The following is a 10,164-nucleotide window of genomic DNA, read 5'->3' as shown; positions in this document are numbered from 1 at the left end:
CAATCTCCCCAGTGCCTTTACCTGACATGCAGTACCATATAATCAATGACTGTGGAAATTTGCATGTTCTCTTCAGGCAGTCATCTTTATAAATCTCATTGGAATGGCACGAAAACAAAAGTTCCAGCATCATCACCTTTCATCCAGTCATCCACAGTGCACAATTGCTTTTCTTTAGCCCATTGTAACCTTGTTTTCTTTCTGTTTAGGTGTTAATGATGGCTTTCGTTAAGCTTTTCTGTATGTAAATCCCATTTCCTTTTGGCGGTTTCTTACAGTTCGGTCACAGACGTTGATTCCAGTTTCCTACCATTCGTTCCTCATTTGTTTGTTGTGCATTTTCTGTTTTGGAGACATATTGCTTTAAGTTTCCAGTATTGATGCTTTGATGTCTTCCTTGGTCTACCAGTATGTCTGCCTTTAACTATCTTCCCATGTTGTTTGTATTTGATCCAAACACAGCTGACTGTGAACAACCAACATCTTTTGCAACATTGTGTGATGATTTACCCTCTTTTAAGAGTTTGATAATCCTCTTTGTTTCAATTGACATGTCTCGTGTTGGAGCCATGATCCATGTGAGTCCACTTGGTGCAACAGCTCTCCAAGGTGTGCTCACTCCTTTTTAGATGCAGACTAACGAGCAGATCTAATTTTATGCAGGTGTTAGTTTTGGGAATGAAAATTTACCAGGTGATTCCATAATTTTTTCCCTCAGAATTGAGTGATTCCATAATTTTTCCCTTATGTTTGGTTTAAAAAAGTAACCATTACTGACTACCACATTTTTTGTTCTTGATTTCTTTTAGTGTTTCTTAAAGCCAGAAAGTTGCCATTTGAATTGATTTTAGTTTTGTGCCATGTCTGTGATCTGCTTTTTTCTACAAAAAAAACCTTCCCGACATTTGATGCCATGTAGGTGTCATGAAAAATCGTGCCAATATGACCAATGACGCCTATGTGGCCTCCTGAATAGATTGCCCCCCCGTGGGTCAGGTGACCGGGGTCACTGAAAAGTCACCCGTCCCACACACAGAGGACCCATTATAGTTAACCCCAGGGGGTGTGGCTTAGCCCCCACATGCCTACTATCTCTCTGATTGGCTGTTAAAAGTAAAACAGCCAATCAAAGCGATTTGTAATATTTCACCAATGAAATTTGGTGAAATATTACATTCCAGCCATGGCCGATGCTGCAATAGCATCTGCCATGGCTGGAGACTGAGACCCGACCCCCCCACACTGACTGACGGGCGTCATCGGCCCCCAACACCGAGAGACCGTGGCTATCTGCCACTGCCATTAACATCAGCTCCCCTCCCCTTCCCTCTGCTCCTCCCCACCTTCCGATCCCTCCTCACCCCCCACGGTACCTACAAAGTTCCTCTGGCCGTTCTGGTGCCCCGCCATCTCGGATCATGGGCGCCGCCATCTTGGAAAATGGCGGGCGCATGCACAGTGCGCCTGCCGGAATTTGCCAGCTGCAGATTCATTTTTTCATTTTGATAACTGTGATAAACTCTCACAGTGATAAAAATAAAAAAGTAAATACACCCACCCTTTATCACCCCCATAGGTAGGCACAAATAAGAAAATAAAAAAATATTTTTATTTTTCCATTAGGGTTAGGTTTAGGGTTAGGGTTGGAATTAGGGTTAGAGATACGGTTAGGGTTAGAGATAGGGTTAGGGTTGGAATTAGGGTTAGGGTTGGAATTTTAGGGTTAGGGTTGGAATTAGGTTTAGTGGTGGAATTAGGGTTAGGGGTGGAATTAGGTTTAGTGGTGGAATTAGGGTTAGGGGTGGAATTAGGGTTAGGGTTGGGATTAGCGTTAGGGTGGAGATTAGGGTTAGGGTTGTAATTAGGGTTAAGATTAGGGTTAGGAGTGTGTTGGGCTTAGGGTTGTGGTTAGGGTTATGATTAGGGTTGGGATTAGGGTTAGGGGTGTGTTGGGGTTAGAGTTGGAGTTAGAATTGAGGGGTTTCCACTGTTTAGGCATATCACAGGGTCTCCAAACGCGACATGGCCCCACCAATAATTCCAGCCAATTTTGCGTTCAAAAAGTCAAACAGTGCTCCCTCCCTTCCAAGCCCCGACATGTGCCCAAACAGTGGTTTACCCCCACATATGGGGTATCAGCGTACTCAGGAAAAATTGCACAACAATTTTGGGGGTCTAACTTCTCCTGTTACCCTTGGGAAAATAAAAAATTGGGGGCTAAAAAAATTATTTTTGTGGAAAAAAAATTATTTTTTATTTTCACGGCTCTGCGTTATAAACTTCTGTGAAGCACTTGGGGGTTCAAAGTGCTCACCACACATCTAGATATGTTCCTTGGGTGGTCTAGTTTCCAAAATGAGGTCACTTGTGGGGGATTTCCACTGTTTAGGCACATCAGAGGCTCTGCAAATGAAACATGACGCCCGCAGAACATTGCATCAAGATGGTATTTCAAAACGTCACTACTTCCCTTCCGAGCCCAATGTGTACTATTTTGGCCAAAGCAGATAGGCTCGCAATCCAGCGTCAAGGGTCCCCAAATTTTGCGAGTCCCTAACACTAAATCTGAACAGCCCACATAAGGAAAAAATTCCCAAAACGTTGACATTGGGTTGCGAGCCTATCTGCTTTGGCCAAAATACTAACTAATACCCCACATCTTTTTATCTTTTTGCACTTTTTATCATTTTTGCAGGATGCAGCTAGACCTCTTTATGATGGCTTGTTTTTTTCTGTGTGATGCATATATATATATATAGTGTTGAGCAGCCTGCCTGCTAATACTATGGGCGTCATTAACCCTCCGTCAGGCGCAATAGATCTGACAGGCACACAGTAATTAGTTTCACTTCTCTCTCCTTGCCCACTTATCAGAAAACCCCACCCCTCCTAGTTATCTCCTGACTCTACAGGCTCTGTGAAACCTGATATCACAGTGACTCAGCAGACCTTCTAGTGAGCAGATATCAACACTTTGGCTTCTCAGGCACATTGCGCCTGATTTCAACACAAATTGAAAGGTTAGTATTTTCTTTTTTTATTCATCACGATTGTGTATTTAGCTTGTTTTATGAAGGATTAATGCTAAGTTAGTGTACATAAGTACTGTTTTCTTAGACAAAAGGAGGGTGGCTTCTAAGGCACATTGCGCCCTAACACATACTCTTTCTCTCTTGCTTCAGATTTTCTGCTGCAATGGCCAGAAAACAGTATGATTCATCTAAACCCCTTCATTTAGAAGAAATGAAGATTTTTTTGTTAGAAGATGATGACGAAGAGCCAGCAGTAACTGAGGATTTAGAGGAATCTAGTGACATTTCATCTGAAGATGAGGTAGCAGAATGTAACACTGATTCTGGAACAGAGCAGGATGGTGATGACACTGATACAGAGGAAACAGACACAGATCTAGCTTATTATTTGGGCAAAGATAAAAATACAAAGGACGTCCCAAGGACGTTCCAGAACAAACACCGACTCTACCACCTTCTAAAAGACGCAGTTGTACTACCTGCTCATTTGTATCTGGTTTCAGAAGGCTTTCTAAATATGACTGCAAAATATGTAAAGAATCAATCTGCCTTTCCCATGCAACTTTCGTCTGCCAGCCTTGCTTTTCTAAGTGCACCTGTGCTGCTTCTGCTGCAATTGAAACCACTGAAGATGAGTAGAAAATAATTAAGTAACATCTAAGTGCAATATCCTTTAAGTTTTTTTCCATAATTTTATATTTAAGCAATAGTTAAGTAAAGATAACTGGAACCTATTTGGCGGTACTACCGAAAAGTGGTACTTTTAGTTTTAATAAGTTTATGGTTAATAAATGTTTTTTTTTGCATCTGATTTGGTGTAATCTTTTAATACATTCCTATGAAGGTCACTGACTACTTCTATAGTCCTGAAATTGAAATATGTAGCTACTATAGGTGGTTTTCTGACCTGTGCTTGTCAGGCACATTGCGCATGAACTGAGGAGAATCTATATTGCGCCTGACGGAGGGTTAATAGGCTGTTCAGACACTTTGCACCACACCTATCTGTGTGACTGATGTCCTATGCAAGCCCTATTTGTGTGCATTTTTTCCACTAGGCAGCTAGACCCTCTTGGTTTACTGGCTGTTTTCATCAGTGGTTTGCACCTGTGTTGCCCCAGCCTTTATCAATGGAGGTCTGCTGCATCCTACTAGTGCATTAGTCAGGGTTTTGGTGAGTCAACCTTTCAAATGTGTTTTTTTTAATTTTTGGGAATTTTTTTCCTTATGTGCGCTCTCCCATGCGGGCTAAAAAAATCATTTTTTGAGGAAAAAAAATATTCTTTATTTTCACTGCTCTGCGTATAAACTTCTGTGAAGCACTTGGGGGTTCAAAGTGTTCACCACACATCTAAATAAGTTCCATGGGGGGTCTAGTTTCCAGAATGGGGTCACTTGTGGGGGAGCTCCACTGTTTAGGTACACAGGGTCTCTCCAAACGTGACATGGTGTCCGCTAACGATTGGAGCTAATTTTCCATTCAAAAAGTCAAATGGTGCTCCCTTCCTTCCGGGCCCTGCCATGCGCCCAAACAGTGGTTTATGACCACATATGAGGTATCGGTGTACTCACGAGAAATTACCCAACAAATTTTAGGATCCATTTTATCCTGTTGCCCATGTGAAAATGAAAAAACTGAGGCTAAAAGAAAATTTTTGTGAAAAAAAAGTCCTTTTTTTTACCGATCAATTTGTGAAGCACCTGGGGGTTCAAAGTGCTCACTATGCATCTAGATAAGTTCCTTGGAGGGTCCAGTTTCCAAAATGGGGTCACTTGTGGGGGAGCTCCAATGCTTAGGCACACAGAGACTCTCCAAACGCAACATGGCAACCGCTAAATATATCAGCATGTTCTCCATTCAAAAAGTCAAATGGCGCTCCTTCTGAGCACTGTCGTGTGCCCAAACAGTGGTTTATGATCACATCTGAGGTATCGGTGTACTCAGGAGAAATTGCCCAACAAATTTTAGGATCCACTTTATCCTTTTACCCATGGGAAAATGAAAAAATTGATGCTAAAAGAAAATTTTTGTTGGAAAAATTAAAATGTCCATTTTTTCCTTCCACGTTGCTTTAGTTTCTGTGAAGCACCTGAAGGGTTAATAATCTTCTTGAGTGTAGTTTTGAGTAGCTTGAGGGGTGCAGTTTTTAGAAAGGTGTCACTTTTGGGTATTTTCTGCCATATAGACCCCTCAAAGTGACTTCAAATGGGAGGTGGTCCCTAAAAAAATGGTCTTGTAAATTTTGTTTTAAAAATGAGAAATCGCTGGTCAACTTTTAACCGTTATAACTTCCTAACAAAAAAAAATGTTATTTCCAAAATTGTGCTGATGTAAAGTAGACATGTGGGAAATGTTATTTAATATCTATTTTGTGTCACATAACTCTCTGGTTTAACAGAGTAAAAATTCAAAATTTGAAAACTGCTAAATTTTCTAAATTTTTGCCAAATTTTCATTTTTTTCACAAATAAATGCAAAAATTAACGACCTAAATTTACCACTAACATGAAGCCCAATATGTCTTGAAAAAGCAATCTCAGAATCGCTAGGATGCATTGAAGCATTCCTGAGTTATCTAATATATAAAGCTCAAGTGAGTGTATGTATGTATGTATGTGTGTATGTCCGAGATTGGCATCCGCACCGTCGCAGTTACAGCCACAAAATTTGGCACAGTCAAACGTCTGGACCCCGAGAGTGTCCTAGGCTATTTTGTGAGGTGAAATTTTAACCCCGTACATTCCAATTCACCAAACAATTTTGCCCCTATCTACATAATGGGGAAAAAGTGTGTGTGTATCAAGCCCCGCCCCTCATTATGATGTCATAATGGTTGCCATGGCGACACTGATGTCATCATAGGTTGCAAGCCCCGCCGCTCATTATGATGTCATAATGGGTGACTATGGGATGGATGATGTGTGATGGGTATATGGGCACTGGACTATGGGATGGAGGATATGTATGACGGGTATATGGGCACGGGACTATGGGATGGAGGATGTGTGATGGGTATATGGGCACTGGACTATGGGATGGAGGATATGTATGACGGGTATATGGGCATGGGACTATGGGATGGCGGATATGTATGATGGGTATATGGGCACGGGACTATGGGATTGAGGATATGTATGATGGGTATATGGGCATGGGACTATGAGATGAAGGATGTGTGATGGGTACATGGGCACTCAACTATGGGATGGCAAATATGTATGATGGGTATATGGGCATGGGACTATGGGATGGAGAATATGTATGATGGGTATATGAGCATGGGACTATGGGATGGAGGATGTGTGATGGATATATGGGCACTCGACTATGGAATGGAGGATATGTATGATGGGTACCTGGGCACGGGCCTATGGGATCGTGGATATGTATGATGGGTATATGGGCACGGGACTATGGGATGGAGGATATTTATAATTTGTTATAACTAACCACAGTTAGTTACTATGCCCGGGCAGCGCCGGGCTCTTCAGCTAGTTACCTCATAAAGGGACTCTGGTCAGAATTGCAAATAATGGCCAGGTCATTAAGGTCAAAATAGGCTGGGTCATGAAGGGGTTAAACAACTGATTGAACATCCTCTAAGGCCAGTGATTCCATCATTTTTGCCAGGGGTTGTACATATCAGTGCTAGTCAGGCAGGCATTGTATGTGGTATACTTCATTTCATGCATCAAGAGGGGCCATTCTACTACTGTCTGCTGCTGCCTATTACATATATTGACCATATATACATAGCCCCGGGTATCAGTGGCTAGGAATATTTGTTTTTGCATCTTAATCCTGATTATTTTGTTCAAAAGCAATCCAGAGCACACTTTTTTTTTCTCCAATTGCTTGTTGACACTGCAGAATACATCCATATCCTTTTCATAGTACAGAGTGAAAATCCAACTGTTTTAAATGGGTTTACATCTGAGTGCGCAGAAAATTCTGCCATTTTTTTGGCACTGTAAAATTTTTTGGCGTGTCTTATGCAATTTCTTGACACCATTTTGCTGCCAAAAAATATTTAGCTGCCAAAAAAAAATATTTAGCTGCAGGGCAGATATTTTCCACGGGGTTTTGTCCGCCACACGGATGGCATATCATTGCGGTCAAAATTTTGCCATTTCAGGCCTCCACAGAATTGTTTTGTTGTGTCTTAGGGCACCGTCACACATAGCGACTCACCAGTGATCCCAACAACGATATCAACTTGTCAGGATCGCTGGTGTATCGCTACATGATCGCTGGTGAGCTGTCAAACAGGCAGGTTCACCATCGATCAGCACCAGAGACGCCGAGCGCGCGGCATCGCTGTGTACGTTAGTTACCAGCGCGCTGATGCAGGGAGCTGGTAACTAAGGTACACATCGGGTTTCTAAGCGTCACGCATCACTTAGAAACCCTATGTGTACCTTGGTTACCAGCTCCCTGCATCAGCGCGCTGTAACTAAGGTACACATTGGGTTTCTAAGCACCGCGCGCTGCTTAAAACCCTGTGTTTACCTTAGTAACCAGCGTGCTGATCGCTGATCCCGCCTGTCACACGCAGTGATGCCTGCTGGCCAATGGGAGACCGGCGATCAAAATAATGTCCTGGCTATTCCAGGACGATCAGCGATACTCGGCAGGGGGGCCTGTTGCTCGTCAGTGTCACACACAGCGATCTCACTGGTGAGATCGCTGTTGCGTCACAAAACTTGTGACTCAGCAGCGACCTCGCTAGCGAGATCGCTATGTGTGATGGGGGCTTTAGCCTACTTATTGACACAATATTACTGGCCAAAAAATAATGGCATTTGAGGCCTCCATTCAACTGTTTTTGCTGTGTGTTACTCCAATTATTAACACTATTTTGCTGTAAAAAAAGAAAATACAGGCCACATATTTTACAGTGTGATATCTCTGTCACATGCCTCATCTATCTGTGGGCTACAAATTGTGGCATTTGAGGCCTCCATTTAACTGTTTTTGCTGTGTAATACCAAAGTTCTTGACACTATTTTCCTGTAAAAAAATAAAAATACAGGCCACATATTTTACAGTTTCGTTTCTCAGTCACACGCCTCATCAACCTATGAGCTAAAAATTGTGGCATTTCAGGCCTTCATTCAACTGTTTTTCAGGTGACTTAGCCTAGGTATTGAAACCAGTTTGCTGAAAAAAAATTATTAGCTAAAGGCCAGATATTTTAAACTGTTTAAAAGGTTTTCCTGCACATGGATCACATATAAGTTCGCTCCAAATTCAGCCATTTGTAGTGAAGGTGGAAAATATTGTAGTTTATTTAAAATGGGCAAGGTGCAAGGCAAGGGACAGGGAAGTGGACGTGTTGGTGTTGGTGCATGCAGAGGCGGAGGCCAATTCTGTGGGCAATCTGAAAATGTACCACAACAAACACACACATCTTCTCGCCCGACCATCCTGTTGGAATTACTAGGTGATCCCAGAATACCACTATTGAACACAGAGCAGTGTCAAAAGGTTGTTGGTTGGATAGCCGGTAATCAGTCACTTTGCAACCACCACCACCCTGTCTTCCACATGGTCAAGTCTGAGTAGCCGTGAGTCTGGACCGCATATTCCTCACCCTGATCCTGTTCTCTCCCACCAGGCCACTCTGAAGAGCTGTTCACTTTTCCATTTATAGATTCAGGCCTCTCGCCCAGTCCACTTGAAGTGGGGCAAGATAAGATCACACGTACCCAAATATAAGAGCAGCCAAGGTCACACGAAGGCAACGGTGGGAACATGTCACAAGAGGTGGACGATGATGAAAATTACCAGAAAGTCATGAGGAGGACTGGGGTGCGGAAGTGGAAGATGAGGTGGTGGATGATATAGTAATTGACCCAACATGGCAGAAGGACATGCAGAGCGGGAACAGCAGTACACAAGGGGAGGGAGGCGTAGCACCCCAACAGGCAGGAAGAATCAGTGTGGTGGCCGCAGTCAGAAGGTGGGCAACTGTTCCTCGCATCACTAACACGATGGAAGTTGGCAGTACAACTGCTAAGTCTTCCCGAGACTGGTTGTTTTTTAAAGACTCTGCCGATAACCCCAAACAGGCCATTTACACCACCTGCTTTGCGCACAGCAGCAGGGGTAGCAAATCTACCAGCCTGACCACCACCAGCATGATCAGGCACATGGCAGCAAAGCACCTGACTTTGTTGGCCGAACCCCAGGCTCCAGGAACAGTGTCTGCAGGGGACACCACTGCTTGTTCCACTGTTGTGCGTGCAAGCCAATCCCCTGTCAAAGGTGCATGCAAAAGATGCCTCCTGCCCTGCACCTGTCATTGCCCACACTCAACTAGCACTATCATCAAAAACATCCACATCTTTTTCCCTGCGCAGCCTTCATTTGTCCATACCCCAGTCATTTGAACGTAAGCATAAATACCCAGCCAACGCCCCACAGACCACAGTACTAAATTCACACATTTCTCATCTGCTTGCGCTCGAAATGTTGCCTTTTAGGCTCGAGGAGACGAAAGCTTTCTGTAACCTGATGGTGGCGGTCAAACCAAGGTACTCGGTTTTCAGCCGCCACTATTTCTCCCGGTGTGTCGTCCCGGAATTACACAAGTACATGTCCCACAACATTGCCCATGCCCTGAACAATGCTGTTACTGGGAAAGTCCCCCTAATCACGGACATAATAAACAAAAGAAAACTGCGATCAAAAATTCCAATGCTGCATAAATTATGCAAAAATCAAATATTTTATTGAATACAAAGGTAATAGGAGGGGAAGGGGTCCAACAAAAAGAACATGTTGAAAAAAGGAAGTTCACATGGACATCATGATAATCATCCTATTAATATATGCATACATGTATCAATTCTCAAAGGAACACAAGTGGGATTGAATCTCAAACAATATTCATCAAATAAAAAAATATTACACATCTCCCACATGGCCTAAAAGGAAATAAGAGCGCATATAATGCCCGCATAGATAATTAATCACCCTGATATAACATTACCAGATTCGTGAGTGGGAGCATGTCCAGGAGCGTCCACCCCCTAATCACGGACATGTGGACAAGTGCTTGTGGGCAGGGACGGTACATCTCGCTGACATAGAGGAAGCCAGGACCCAGTCGGACCTTGGGATGGAACA

The 10,164-nt window shown here is 43.1% G+C and overlaps 1 long non-coding RNA gene across 1 annotated transcript; it reads left to right on the top strand.

Annotated features, from left to right (window-relative positions):
* The first annotated feature begins 2,807 nt into the window (after positions 1-2,807).
* Positions 2,808-3,843, top strand: LOC141058077 (uncharacterized). Its single transcript, XR_012222092.1, has 2 exons — positions 2,808-3,020; positions 3,183-3,843. It is a non-coding gene; the product is annotated as an uncharacterized lncRNA (long non-coding RNA).
* The last annotated feature ends 6,321 nt before the right edge of the window (positions 3,844-10,164 follow it).

This window comes from Dendrobates tinctorius, unplaced genomic scaffold, assembly GCF_039654945.1.
Source record: "Dendrobates tinctorius isolate UK_male_01 unplaced genomic scaffold, ASM3965494v1 ptg000209l, whole genome shotgun sequence".
In the NCBI taxonomy this organism is placed as follows: Eukaryota; Metazoa; Chordata; class Amphibia; order Anura; family Dendrobatidae; genus Dendrobates; species Dendrobates tinctorius.
This window is presented reverse-complemented; position numbering and strand designations above follow the sequence as displayed.